The sequence below is a fragment of the Narcine bancroftii genome, chromosome 3 (genome assembly GCF_036971445.1).
Source record: "Narcine bancroftii isolate sNarBan1 chromosome 3, sNarBan1.hap1, whole genome shotgun sequence".
NCBI lineage: Eukaryota > Metazoa > Chordata > Chondrichthyes > Torpediniformes > Narcinidae > Narcine > Narcine bancroftii.
In genome coordinates this window covers 367,183,424-367,198,220 of record NC_091471.1, presented here as the reverse complement: position 1 = coordinate 367,198,220, position 14,797 = coordinate 367,183,424, and the positions used below count along the sequence as shown (strand labels likewise).

The 14,797-nt window shown below is 41.4% G+C and overlaps 1 protein-coding gene and 1 long non-coding RNA gene across 16 annotated transcripts in view; one reads left to right on the top strand and one right to left on the bottom strand.

Annotated features, from left to right (window-relative positions):
• Positions 1-14,797, top strand: part of rbfox3a (RNA binding fox-1 homolog 3a) — a 644,989-nt gene that overhangs the window by 314,682 nt on the left and 315,510 nt on the right. The window lies entirely within an intron of this gene.
• The window catches only part of LOC138756645 (uncharacterized), a 33,378-nt gene that overhangs the window by 14,063 nt on the left and 4,518 nt on the right, over positions 1-14,797 (bottom strand). For both annotated transcript variants that reach the window (XR_011353221.1, XR_011353222.1), the window contains exons 3-4: positions 13,811-13,929; positions 2,610-2,840 (exon numbers count right to left, since the gene is read on the bottom strand). This is a non-coding gene — a long non-coding RNA (uncharacterized lncRNA). The remainder of the gene's footprint in view (positions 1-2,609; positions 2,841-13,810; positions 13,930-14,797) is intronic.

The window sequence follows — 14,797 nt, the reverse complement described above, 5'->3', positions numbered from 1 at the left end:
GATAGGGTGGAAGAAAGCATATGGTATGTTGGCCTTTATAAATCAGAGCATTGAGTCTAGGAGCTGGTGTGTTAAAATTGTACAAGGCATTGGTGAGGCCAAATTTGGAGTATTGTGTATAATTTTGGTCACCAAAGTATAGGAAAGAGATCAACAATTTGGAGAGAGTTCAGAGAAGATTTAGTAGAATGTTGCTGGGGTCACGGGGTCTAAGTTGTAAATAAGTTAGGTCTTTATTCTTTGGAGCATAGAAGGTTGAGAGGGGATTTAATTGAGGTTTTTAAAATTATTAGGGGTATAGATAAAGTTGACATGGAGAGGCCTTGTCGTTGAAGAAAGGGGGAGATACAAACAAGAGGACATGAGGTGAGAGTTAGAACCATAGAACTTGACAGCACAGCAAACAAGCCTTTCGGCCATTCTAGTCTGTGCTGAAAACACTACACTGCTTGTCCCACTGACCTGCACCCTGTACCTAACCCTCTAGATCCCTCCCATCCATGGATCTACCCAATGTATTCTTAAAACTTACAAGTGAGCCCAAATTTACCATGTCAGAAGACAACTTGTCCCAGACTCCCACCACTGAGTGAATATCTTTCCCCTAATGTTCCTCTTTCAGACCTGTCATATTTATATCCCCACTCTCAGTGGGAAAAGCCTATTAGCATCCTCTTTCTTCTCATTACCTAATCTTGTTAACCTCAACTGCACACAATATTAGGGGGCAAAAGTTTAGAGGAAACATGAGGGGGGGACTTCTTTACTCAGAGAGTGGTAGGTGTGTGGAACAAGCTACCAGACAAAGTGGTGGAGGCAAGCTTGATATTAGCATTAAGGAGAAGTTGGATAGATATATGGATGGGAAAGGAATGGAGGGTTACGGGTTGAGTGTAGGTCAGTGGGGTTAGGTGGGAGAAAGTGTTTGGCGTGGACTAGAAGGGCCAAGTTGGCCTGTTTCTGTGCTTTAATTGTTATATGGTTATATTTGCACAGAAAAGCAGAAGAGAGAATAATCCTGAAAGGTAGAACTGGAGCAGTTGATTGAACTTGTTGAACTTGCTTACAAATGGAACCAGCCCAGAATGCCAATTGGGTGAGCGTGGCTAAGTGTGGCCAAAGAGCCTGTTCCAAGCTGTATGACTCCACAACCTGGCACCATTCAAATGAGCAATTTACCCCACTCGGGTACAAGAGATTTTTTAACTTCACAGTGCTTCTCTGGATTTGTGTCACCTCTCGGTCTTGCTGCAAATATACTGTCATGTAGTAGGTAGACATATAAATCTCCAATTCCTGCCACTTTCACAATCTTGATGCTTATGGTGTTAGTCTGAGGAAATATTTACCCTGAAATTGTACCATGCTTTTCATTCCATATTTCTAAATATTTAAAAGTAATATTATCTGTTGCTGTGGCTATTTGGGCAGGAAGGCAAGTGGCTGGACCCCTTCTCTCTCCTGGGTCTGCAGGGTAGCTTTCTCTGGGTCATTAAGGTCACTGAACATATCTTAGCATGTTTTCTGTTGAGGCAGGATGCCGTAGGTGACACTCACACTGTTCAACCCCTCCTGTCATTTTTTTTCAAGCAGATTACCCGTGAAGGTTGAGAAAGTTTCCCTTTGTTTGCAGCACAATTCTCAATATAATTGCTTTGAAATGTACAATGGCACATAAGTCACTGGTAGATCTTACATCAAGTGTATGCAGCAAGTAGCTGGAAATATAGCCTAGAAAATGACTGAAGGGACACATCAAGCAGAAGAGGTGTGAGAAGGAGAGAGGGAGAATGTTCTAGATTAAGTTATGCAAGAGTATTCTCTTGGTGGGGGGGGGGGGGTCACTGAACATATTTTAACACGTTCTGTTGAAGAAGTATTTTGGTGATGACTATTCCACACTTGCAGTCATTCTTTTTAAGCAGTTTGTCTGCGGTCCCAAAGTTTACTAAACACACTTCAACTCCCTTCATCTCTGAATAAGGTGGTGTGCAGGATGTTGAAGCTACAAAGCACAAGAGCAGTTCGTTTTAAACGACTGCAGCGATATCTGATTTCCTCTGAGCCATTGGATAAGCTCTCAAGGACCAATATAATACCAGATAGACAACCTCCCCACATGCAGAAATATAAGTAGAGACTGCATTGCTGTCGCTTGCTTGGCTTCACCAATAGTCATTAAAGATTCACCATTAGAATACCTCATCCCATCTAATCTAATAAGAAATATTGGAATGGGATGTTGTTCTTGATTAGTTATGGATGAAACAGCAAATTCTTAGAGTGTTATATCATCGACAAGCAACAGTATAAATTCACCAAAACAGTGTTATTTTAAATAAAACAATATTTTTTATTCATAGTTACTAATAATATAACATCTTACTTAAATCTAAAATTAACCTCAACTATGCGCGAATATACGTGTGTGTTTGTGTGTGTGTGTGTGTGGATTACCCAAATGATTACAGCCTAGGTACAATTCTGGAAAGTGAATTCAAAGATCAATCTTAGAAATCCTGTGTTGAAACCTAGAGCTTTTAAACTGATATTCAGAAGTACTTATGAAGCAGATAAAACACTGAGTCATCAGACTGCCGTGAACTCACGAATCATTGTTGAGTTGTTTCCAAAGGCTGATCTTCCATATGAATGATTGTTATAACTCCCCTTTTCCTTGTGTAGAGGAAACAAAATGTGACTTCCACGATGCTTCCAAGAACCCAGGCAAGGGTCAAACAAAATGACCATCAGAATGGTCCAATGAAGCAATTCTCCTGCTTCTTTTGCCAGTCAATCAAAAATGACCATTACAATGGTCTCAGTGGTTCACTTTTTTTCTGAAAAAGAGAAATAACAGAAGTGTTCATTTCACACAAAGTCCTTCACTTCTGTTTGTGCCTCTCTGGTTATTTATTAATCATCTTGCTTTTTCAGGTGTCTCAATCACATGTCTTGCTTGATCAATACTGTAATATTTTCTGTATCAATTTTCAAAAAAAATTACTCATAATCATATAACTTGTAAATGTCCCATCTGGTCTTTCTTCCTGAAATAACAGCCATTGTTCATTTGTTCTTCCAAACCATTAACTTTGTTTATGGTTCCTACTTGACAACGCCTTCTGTCTGATCACAGGCTGTGGATGATTTTGCTGTGAAAAGGTTTTGTTATGAAAGGTTTCCAGCCTGTGTTAATCCTTAAAGTGTGGTTACTAAATGTGAGCTTATAACACCAGAATCTTCTGTTTAATTTCAAATACTAATTCTTAACCACTGCCCAGTATGTTGCCGAAGTGTGAGGACATTGGACTATTTATCACTGATATTTGCAGGTGTGTAATATTTTAAACAAAACAGCGTTTGCTCATTTCATAGCAGAGGTGAAACAGAGATCTCCCATCTCACCCATTTGCCAACTTCATTTTGTTCTCATTTTTGTGGTGTACAGAAAAGTTCACAGTGGAGTGAAGAAACAGGAGGCATTAATCCTCCCCAGTCTCCAATGTGCATACTTTCCAACAATTGGATAAAATGACACCAGCAAATTGTAATGTGGTGGAGAATAAAAAAGAGAAATATGGAATTAGAATGGAAAAGAATTCCCTAATTAAGAAAGGGGTCGCATACAAACACTTTAAAACAGATCGTATTTAAAATACTGGAGCTCTGCTCATGCTAGACAGTCAAGTGCCAAGAGCCTTTGCAAAAGCTTTGGAGAGTGCCCAAGAGACTTCACTAATGGATTGTTGTTTACACAAAGACAACAGATGAAAGAACATGTTGGAGCCGCAGGCTGTCTTGAGTGGAACTTGCTGTTCTAAGAGGATCATAGTATTTTGCAAGCAGAGAGAGAAAAACAGGCTTTTTCTCAAGAGATAGCGATCGATCAGTTCTGCACTTTTACAGTCAGCAGCAGTAGCTGGGACTGGAACAGGACAAGCAGGCAAGCTTGTGGAAAACCCCCATTTGGGAAGACCCTTGTGGTTTATACAAGAGGAGAAGACTGGGTGCCTAATGTTTCACTTGAAAGAAAGAAGTTATCATCTAGAAAACCCTGAAAGGGCAAGTTTCTTCGGCAAGACACCGAAGTGGCAGGTTACAAGGAATCAGTTGTGGGTGTCCAGCGAACAACAAATCTCTCTCTGAAAACTGACAAGAACCTTCCTGAGCAGTAACCATTTACCTTACTTGGAGGAATGAGAAGTGAGATTGGAATGCGAATCAAATAACTTTTCTAAACTTACACACATATTACATACACGTTCGCTTAGCATCAGAAGGGGGTTAAGTTAGTTAATAGTGATGAGTTGAAGTGTGGTTCTGTTTTCATGTTTAAAGATAATTAAAGGCAACTTTTGTTGAAGTAACCATTTGTCTTGGTGAATATCTATTGCGGCTGGGTTTTGGGGTCCTCTGGAAACAAACGCTTTGTGAAAAGTTGAGCTATCAGTCTTACGGTGTGTGCATCACTTCTACTTTATTTCCTGACCCAAATACAGCCTTGGTTTGACAGGTTTATTCAACAATTTACAATGAACAAATCACTTAATGCTTTATTGTCTTGTCTTGTCTTGCTTTTAATGAGAGACCCCCTGAACAGCCAAGAGGGGCTGTTGCCCCTTCAGCTGTCAAATGGCAATAAAGAAATGTACCAGGGTTGTAGATTAATTGGGGTATTTGGGCAGCAAGGGTTCGTAGGGTGTTACTGTGCTGTATGTTTAAATTTCAAAATAAAATCTTTATGGCAGCCCAAGGAAAACCAGCCCTGGACCCTCCAAATCCTGAATGAATGACAAGAAAATACATCCTCCAAATCAACTAATGCATTAAGCACCCTACAGCAGCTCCTCAATTAAGCTCCTGCTGGATATGCTTCAGAGCACATTGGAAACAATATTTGCCCTGCAACAAAGTTTAAAACCTGTTATATATCAATCAGGTGAAATTAAACCTTTTAAAATCTCGAGAAACGTAAGAGGTGCAGCTGCTGAGTGAACAAGGAAAATCTAGGCGGACTCCATTTTTTTCCCCCTCACGTAAGGATAGAAAAAGTCAGTCAATGAGCCAAAACGGTTTTGGCCCTGTTCTCCCTGTGAATGCAGCCTGACCTGCTGTGCTCCACCAGCTTTTCTTTGTTCACTTTGATAATCTGAGTTGCAGGAAGTCGATTGTGATCTTCTAAAGACCTCCTGCTTTAGACATCACTGTGAGCTGAATTCTGAAAATTCATGTGGGAAGTAATAAATTTGAGCATTACAAACCCGCAGAAATGTTCAGATTTTCTTCGAGGATATGAATGAAATAGATCTTGAGTTCGCTCTTCTTGTGTTCTGATCTTACTGTTACATAGAATTTTGCATGTTGCTGCAACAACTTATAACAGGCTTGGTAATTCTATCATGGAAGTAAGTGGCTTAATGATTATGAAGAGGACACATTGCAAATCTCTAGAGCAGTGGTTCTTAACCTTTTTCTTTCCACTCACATCCCACTTTAAGTCATCCCTAGGCCATCGGTGCTCTGTGATTAGTAAGGGATTGAGTGGGAAGGTTGAGAATCACTGCTCTAGACCCAATTGTTACTGAACTACTTTGATTGAGAAAAATTGCCATTTCCTTTTGGAGTTATAAAACGTGCACATAACGAGTCCTTTAGGGGCGATTAAAACAGTGGTTTCCAAACCTTTTTCTTTCCACCCACATACCGTCTGAAGCAACCCCTTACTAATCACAGAGCACCTACAACATAGGGATGACTACTAGTATGTGAGTGGAAAGAAAAAGGTTGAGAAGCACTGCTCTAGACTGTCAGTGATGGTCACACACTATTTTAGAAGTGGTAATTGTGATTTCATGCTCTTGGTGACTGGTTGTGAACACTGAGCACAAAGATGGTTTCAATGCCACCGTTTTTCTTCTGAATGTCCACGAGGACAGACGATCTCGCTTAAAGTTGACATGGAATGTAATATATATTAAGTCATTTCATTTTAAATGCAATAAGTCCACGTAATTTAATGTAATTTAGGTGGACCTGAATCTTTTTCATATGGAAAACGTTTTTCAATGGAAATTTCCTGAATATTTAATATTGAAATATTCTGAAAAGCGTATTTGTTGGAAGGAGCAACGCATGCATATTGAGTGGAATTGTATTTTCAGCCCTGTGTTTGTTTTGATATTAATTCATGATTGCTCAGTTTATGTAAATAATATTCCTTACACCACATTAGTAAAATGTTGCATATCTACATGGAGACCACTTTGGCATAAATTTATCCAGCTTTTGAATATCATTTTTTTCCACACATGCTCCATCCAAGCAGTACAAGCGAACATGCTGGTTGAGCAATGGTGTTACCATTCTTTCATTTTTGCCATTGGTGCATAAGTATTTTATAAACTAAACGAAGTGATGTGATTTTCGTATGGGAAAGTCTACTTTTAACCTGGTGTTCCTCTTATTTTGTCGGTGCCCATTTCTGACATAGTCATTCACTGCAAAGAACTTTGAAACAGTGACTTGACAGGCAACCATATGATGTAGAATGCAATTATTTTTTGTCAAGATGTGAGAGCAAATGAAAAATACAGTTAGATGCTGTTATCCATAAGATAAACCAAAACATTATGTAAAATAGTCACTATCTAGCAGCCACATCTGAGGAGAAAGAATTCGTTAACACTTCAGATCAATTACTTTACATGAGAACCCCTTAAGAAGGGTTATTAACAAGGAACTAACTCATTCTAGAACGCTTCCACCAGCGTTGTCTCCGCTCCATCCTCAACATCCATTGGAGCGCTCACACCCCTAACGTCGAGGTACTCGAGATGGCAGAGGTCGACAGCATCGAGTCCACGCTGCTGAAGATCCAGCTGCGCTGGATGGGTCACGTCTCCAGAATGGAGGACCATCGCCTTCCCAAGATCGTATTATATGGCGAGCTCTCCACTGGCCACCGTGACAGAGGTGCACCAAAGAAAAGGTATAAGGACTGCCTAAAGAAATCTCTTGGTGCCTGCCACATTGACCACCGCCAGTGGGCTGATAACGCCTCAAACCGTGCATCTTGGCGCCTCACAGTTTGGCGGGCAGCAGCCTCCTTTGAAGAAGACCGCAGAGCCCACCTCACTGACAAAAGGCAAAGGAGGAAAAACCCAACCCCAACCAACCAATTTTCCCTTGCAACCGCTGCAATCGTGTCTGCCTGTCCCGCATCGGACTGGTCAGCCACAAACGAGCCTGCAGCTGACGTGGACTTTTTACCCCCTCCATAAATCTTCGTCCGCGAAGCCAAGCCAAAGAAAGAAAAGAAAGAACTCATTCTCTCTGTCTCTCTGTCTGTCTGTCTGTCTGTCTGTCTGTCTGTCACTCTCTCTCTCTCCCTCACTCTCTCTCTCTCTCTCACCCCCCTCTCTTGACCTGCACCTTCTGTTTAATTTCAAATGCTAATTCTTATCCACTGCCCAGTATGTTGCCAAGGTGTGAGGACATTGGACTATTTATCACTGATATTTGCAGATGTGTAATAATTTAAATAAAACAGCATTTGCTCATTTCATAGCAGAGGTGAAATAGAGATTTCATCTCCCATCTCACCCATTTGCCAACTTCATTTTGTTCTGATTTTTGTATATATAGAAAAGGTCTGGTAACTCTGCCCAGTGGAGTGAAGAAACAAGAGGCATTAATCCTCCCCAGTCTCTGTACATACTTTCCAACAGTTGGATAAAATGACACCAGCAAATTGTAAAGTTGTGGGGAGCAAAACAGGGAAATGTGGAATTAGAATGGAAAAGAATCCCCTAATTAAGAAAAGGGTCCCCAAACATAGCTCTCTAGTTAAACCTTAACTCAAGCTACCCCTTCACTACGATGAATAGAAAATGACTGGGAGTCAACAGGAATGACAGCTGCATGGAAAAATTGGCACAACAAAGAAGATGTCAGTAGTGTGAAATACTTCTGCATCTGGAAACAAATGTATTGTGAAAAGTTGAGCTATCACTTTTACGGTGTGTGCATCACTTCCACTTTATTTCCTGACCCAAATACAGCCTTGGTTTGACAGATTTATTCAGCAATTTACAATGAACAAATCACTTAATGCTTTATTGTCTTGTCGTGCTTTTAATGAGAGACCCCCTGAACAGCCTGGAGGGGCTGTTGCCCCTTCAGCTGTCAGATGGCAATAAAGAAATTGTTGTGACAGATTTTTGCATTTGTTTGGAACAAGCGAGCTTGCAGAACTGATTTTTTTCATTTGGGCCCTGCTCGCCCATTTCTTTCTAATCTCTCAAACCGAGCTCTTGGTGTTTAGCTGTGAAAATGCAAGATTCACCCAGCTTTGCAGGGTCTCAGCCTGGGGGATTTGGTGAGAGAAAACAAGTGGCTACTGTTTACTTTCTGCATCACTGGCCTCAAACACTTTGATTTGTTCATCAGGGAGGCAGCAAAATCCCTGTAATCCTCCAGCAGCTATCGATAAATCATTCAGGAATAACACCGTTTGCATACTGACTGCTGAGACAGGCCGAGCTCTCCCAGTCTCACTGCTGTGGTGCAGCCACAATTTTATTCTGTTGCAGCACTAAAAGAAAACTGCATTTTATGCTTGATTCCCAGCTTAGTCTCCATAGCTGCCAGAAATTGGACCATCTGGCAACCTAGATGGCAACAGAAGGCATGCAAGGAGATAATGCAACCTATTTTCATTGGAGCACCAAATAATTAATGGTATCACACTGCACCAACTCTATGTACAGCCTTTCCGATTTCAGGTTTATTGTCAGAGTACGTCCATGATATCACATGCAACCCTCAGATTCTTCTTCCTGTGGTTGTGTAGAATTACCGCTTAATGGTAGTGAAAAGACAAACTCTACACATGCAGACAAACAAAGTAATGTGAACAAACTGTGCAAAACAGAGAGGAAAAAAAAAATCAATGATCGAGTTTGTTGTTGAGGAGTCTGATGGTGGATGGGTAGCAGCTGTTCCTGAACCTGGTGGTTGGAGTCTTGTGGCATCTAAACGTCTATCTTGATGGCAGCAGCGAGAACAGAACGTGCAGTCATAATGACTGCTGCAGCTCTCCGATGACAGTGTTCCCTGTAGATCAGGGATTTCTAAAGTGGTTGATATCGACCCTGGAGAGGTGGGGGATCGATGGAACTATTCAAGAGATCAAAAAATGCCAGGGGGTCGAAAGAGGGTGAACAAATGCTGGGGGGGTGGGGTTGAACGAATAGTAGAGGCCAAGGTCCCTGCTCCTGCCCGGGAGCCCGAGGCGATTTCATCAGTATATGTTGAGAATGGAGCTGCCATTGATGATCTCCCTGCAAACCCCACCACCCCCCACCCCCACCATCCGATGAAAAAGGCTTGCACTCAGCTCTGTTTGGAATCTTCCTGGCCAGAAGCAAAGGTTTTTTTTTATTGTTTGCTTGTTGAAAAGCCTTAGCTTTATTTGCCTGGGGGTTTATGAGGCATCGAGGATTCCATGAAGGGGTAGATGGTCCAAAATATTTGGGGACCCCTGCTGTAGATGTTTTTGATGGTGGGGTGGGTTTTACCTGTGATTTCTTGAGCTGTGGACACTACTATGGTCTCGATGCCCATACCAGCCCATCAGCACACTTTCAACCACACATCTATAAAATCTGACAGGGTTTTCGATGTCATACCAAACCTTGGCGAACTCCTGAGGAAGTTGAGGTGCTGATGTGCTTTGTTCACGATGCCATTAGTGTGTTGGGTCCAGCAAAGACCTTCCAAGATGGTGACTCCCAAGAACTTAAATTTTGCTTACTTCACTCTACCTATACTTTGCTACTGACCAAATAAAATTATAAAAAAATAGCTGATATATTTACTCAAGGGACGAAACATCAAATTCACTGAATCCACTATGTGTACGTGCTGTTGCTCCTCGGAAGAATGGTGACGGCCATATTAGAGGCTGCCGTATGACCCCTCTCCATCTAATGCCAAGTATAAACTGTCATTGCTCAACTTCTCTTTTAGAAAAATCAAGGTGAATTGTTTAATTATTTTAATGATCACACATTACTGATTGGAAAATCCAGGTAAGATTTAATCATTAGCTTAAAATAAATAAATTGGTTTTGTGATATCTAAGGTCATTTATCATTTGCGAAAATGTGTACATTTCTGCAGTGTGGACCTCAGACACAGAAGGTACATTTTCAACTTCCACTGCTAGGATGACAGCCTGGGTTTATAATCATCCAGTTGTGATAACTTTTCATTTCCTCGCTCTGGAGGAATATAAGCTTAAAAGAGGCTGTGATTGAACACAGGTGAGGATAAGTCTGGGACTGCCTTCACTGGAGGTTTGGAAACCAGTGATGGTGAGGATAGGAGATGCAGAGAAATTTACTGTGCAAAGAGCAGAACCTGGACATTTAGCAAACAGGGTTTTGGAGTAACTAGAAGTGATGGATAAGAATTTTATCTACTTTGGGGCAGGAGCTGTCCAATCATCCTTTTATTTTTCCTTTTCCACTGTCATTTATTCCTGTTTTCCATAACATTTTTATTTCCATGCGCTTTGAAGATATTTAACACTTTTTTCTTGGAGCGGGTCTCCTTGCTTTTTCCCATGCTTTCCCAGCAGAGATGCAAATGGAGTGTGCCCACAGAGCTTTGTCAATGTACAATCAACTGGGGTACTGTTTAATGATCAAAACAATTATCTGCAGGACGTTGACACCTCCTAATAGCATTGCTGAGTTGATGTAAATGAGGAATGTGCCTTGCTGTGGGGAGGAGGATGTTATCATCTGCAATACAATGTGGAGAGTGCTCTTTATTGAGCTCCGGTATTACTATAATATTCTCTATTGATTTAAAAGGCTGTTTAGACCCGGGTCTCAGAGTTCCTTTTACTTAAACTAAGCTGAGCTGGTGCCAACAGTGTGAATCATATCTTGCTGGCTGGAAACAATGAAAATCAAACGTGCTGAAAGTGCAGTCAGGGTCCTTCTGTGTGCACTCACACCCTATTTACATCAATTTCAAGATTTATTTTCAAGTTCTGTTGCCGTGGTAGGCATCACATGGGGAAAAACAGGGATCTTCAATGTTACAACGATTCCTGCAAATTAAGAAAAAAAAATTTTTGATGTTCTTCAACTGACAGGGCTTGAATATTTTCTGGTAGTAATTTATCAGATTTAGTGCACTCCATTTTAAGATGCCCTCAGACATTTATTTCTTTGCAACTGTGTGCTGTAGAATGAAGTAGGCATCCAGCGTTGCCCTGTCAATTTGAGTTATCATTTCCTGAGTTATGATGGCATTGTATGCAGATAACACCTCACGCACAAAGACCAGTTCTCCACCAATCACATTTTAATAACACGTTAAAGTGCTGGAGATTCTCAAGAGTACCAACAGCATCTGAGGAGAATGAAAGGCCATGAAAGCTTTGGGCTGCCTCAAAGCCAATAAACAAGTTGAAAGACACAGAGAAAGGATGAAGGGAATAAATGAAGACAAGGGAGAGATTAAATAACAAAGTGGATGATGGTGCAGGGGTTACACTGAGCAAATAAAAAATTAAAAGCTGGCTCAGGAGAAAGAGTACATAGAAACAGATAATGCAGTTAAAAACCCCTGGTCTCCTACAGAAATTGGCAGATGATGGATAAGAGAGTGTTCCCGCTCACAATGCCTAACTAATACATCTGCATGAAGAATAAACAGTTCATTTTATAAAAAATTTAAATGTAGACATACAGCATGGTAGCAGGCCATTTTGGCCCATGAGTCCATGCCGTCCAATTTACACAATTGTAACAGTGGGAGGACACCAGAAAACACCCACGCAGACACAGGGAGAACATACAAACTCCTTAAAGACAGCGCGGGACTCAAACCCCGGTCCGATCCTCATCGCAGGCGCTGCAAAGGCGTTGCACTAACCGCTATGCCAACTATGTACTTACAATGAATAAAGTTCACTGTCATGAAAAGATAAACCTTAAAGAATTTTACTTTGTTTTCAGTCACATTCTTTGAAAACATTTAACCATCGTGGATCACAGGCATTTAAGTCCGGAGATCCAGCTCAATACAGAAGGAGCAGGCGTGACCTGCGTAAAGCTCTCTGCTGGGTGAAATGGAGATTCTGGATGCAAATAGAAACAACAAAGGACACCCGACAGCTGTGGCAGGGCCTAAATGCCATAACCTGCTGCAAAACCAAATCCAATGCAATAACAGATGGAAAGCTTCACTCCCAGAGGAACTCAACACCCGATTTGACCACAGTAACAGTGAAGAATCACCCCTCCGCACCCACATGTCCCCTGGTGATCACATCCTGTCCATAACTGAGGTAATGTGCATGCTGTCTTCAGGAGATTGAATCCGAGGAAAGCATCCGGCCCAGATGGAGTACCTGGCTAAGTATTAAAGATCTGTGCTGACCAACTTAACAAGGTATTCATGGATATCTTCAACCTCTCACTCCGACAGAGTGTGGTATCCACCTGTTTCAACAAGCATCAATCATACTGGTGCCCAAGAAGAGTGTAGTAACCTTCCTTAATGACTATTGGCCAGTAACACTTACATCAGCAGTGATGAAGTGTATTGAAAGCCTGGTGCTGAAGTATATCAGCTCCAGTCTGAGCGCCGACGTGGATATGTTCCAATTCGCCTATTGTAGCAACAGGTCTATGGTGGATGCCATACACAAAGTCTTCAAATACCTGGACAGTAAAGATGCATTCATCAGGATGTCCTTTATCAACCACAGTTCGGCATTTCACACCATCGTCCCCTCAAAACTGATCAGCAAACTCCAAGACCTGGTTGTTAACACCCCTCTGTGTAATTGGATCCTGGATTTCCTCACCTCCAGACCACAATCAGGGAGGATAGGCAAGAACCTCTCCTCCACTATCTCCATCAGTACCGGAGCACACTGTGTTCTTGGCCCCCTGCTCTACTCACTTTACACCTACGACTGTGTCGCTCGGAATGACAATAACACTGACAAGCAGCATCAACCAGCTCTTCATCCTGGATGACGCTCTTTTATTCAAATACAACTTTATTCAAATAGCTGCTTTGAATGCCACTCTGCTGGCAGAGTATTTGCTCCCATCTTCACCAAAGGTTTATGTTACTTCAGAGAATATTTACTTTTATGATTTTAAACTTTTATTTATATTTTTATTTATTCTTAATCATCCCAATCGTGTATCTATTTATTTATTTATCTAACTATTTATTTATTTGTTTATTTATCTGTTTATTCATTTATCTATCTATTTATTTGTCTGTTTATTTATTTATTTATTTTAAAATTACCAGTGGGTTGAATTCTGGATAACTGTACTTAACTAAAATTGTGAACTTATCACATCCAGAAAGGCACCTTCTGCATTGTGAAAAGATAAGCCTGTTCCTAGACATAACATTAAGCTTCATGCACAGGATTGTTTTGCAATATTTTCCTTATTTTACCTTTTCAGTTTCTCAGTCGTTAATTCCTCGTGCTCGAAGCATGGCTGTTTATCCTCACAAAGCATTCAAAATAAATGTATTTCAATTAAGATATCTGGCATCTAGACTTGAAAAGTAAAAGAAAATCTGAAATGAACACAGAGACGTTGGAAACACTCAGGAGTTCAGGCAGCATCTGTGGAAAGAGAGATAATGTTTCATATCTACAACCCTTTGTCAGAACTGGGAAAGAGGAAATCAATTAGTTTTAAGACAAATAATTCCTGTGAGCACTTTGGCATCGTTTAAATACATCTAAACTCACCTCTGGTCTTGTCTGCAGTGCCAAACTCGAGTGGTCTGTCGCCAGTTTCCAAAGATGGTGTCTCACAGCTGTTGTGCAGGGAGAGTCTTCGATTTGATGGAAAAATTGTACGATGGTTTCTGTGAAGTGGATTAACATTTTTTATTATGTCCTAATAGTACATCCAACCAGTCCCAGGATGAGACATATAAGGCAATCGAACAACTGAAAAGTGGCAAAGCAGCAGGTATGGATGGAATCCCCCCAGAGGTCTGGAAGGCTGGCGGCAAAACCCTGCATGTCAAAATGCATGAGTTTTTCAAGCTTTGTTGGGACCAAGGAACACTGCCTCAGGACCTTCGTGATGCCACCATCATCACCCTGTACAAAAACAAAGGCGAGAAATCAGACTGCTCAAACTACAGGGGAATCACGCTGCTCTCCATTGCAGGCAAAATCTTCGCTAGGATCCTCCTAAATAGAATAATACCTAGCGTTGCCGAGAATATTCTCCCAGAATCACAGTGCGGCTTTTGCGCAAACAGAGGAACTACTGACATGGTCTTTGCCCTCAGACAGCTCTAAGAAAAGTGCAGAGAACAAAACAAAGGACTCTACATCACCTTTGTTGGCCTCACCAAAGCCTTCGACACCGTGAGCAGGAAAGAGCTTTGGCAAATACTAGAGCGCATCGGATGCCCCCCAAAGTTCCTCAACATGGTTATCCAACTGCACGAAAACCAACAAGGTCGGGTCAGATACAGCAATGAGCTCTCTGAACCCTTCTCCATTAACAATGGCGTGAAGCAAGGCTGTGTTCTCGCACCAACCCTCTTTTCAATCTTCTTCAGCATGATGCTGAACCAAGCCATGAAAGACCTCAACAATGAAAACGCTGTTTACATCCGGTACCGCACGGATGGCAGTCTCTTCAATCTGAGGCGCCTGCAAGCTCACACCAAGACACTAGAGAAACTTGTCCGTGAACTACTCTTTGCAGACGATGCC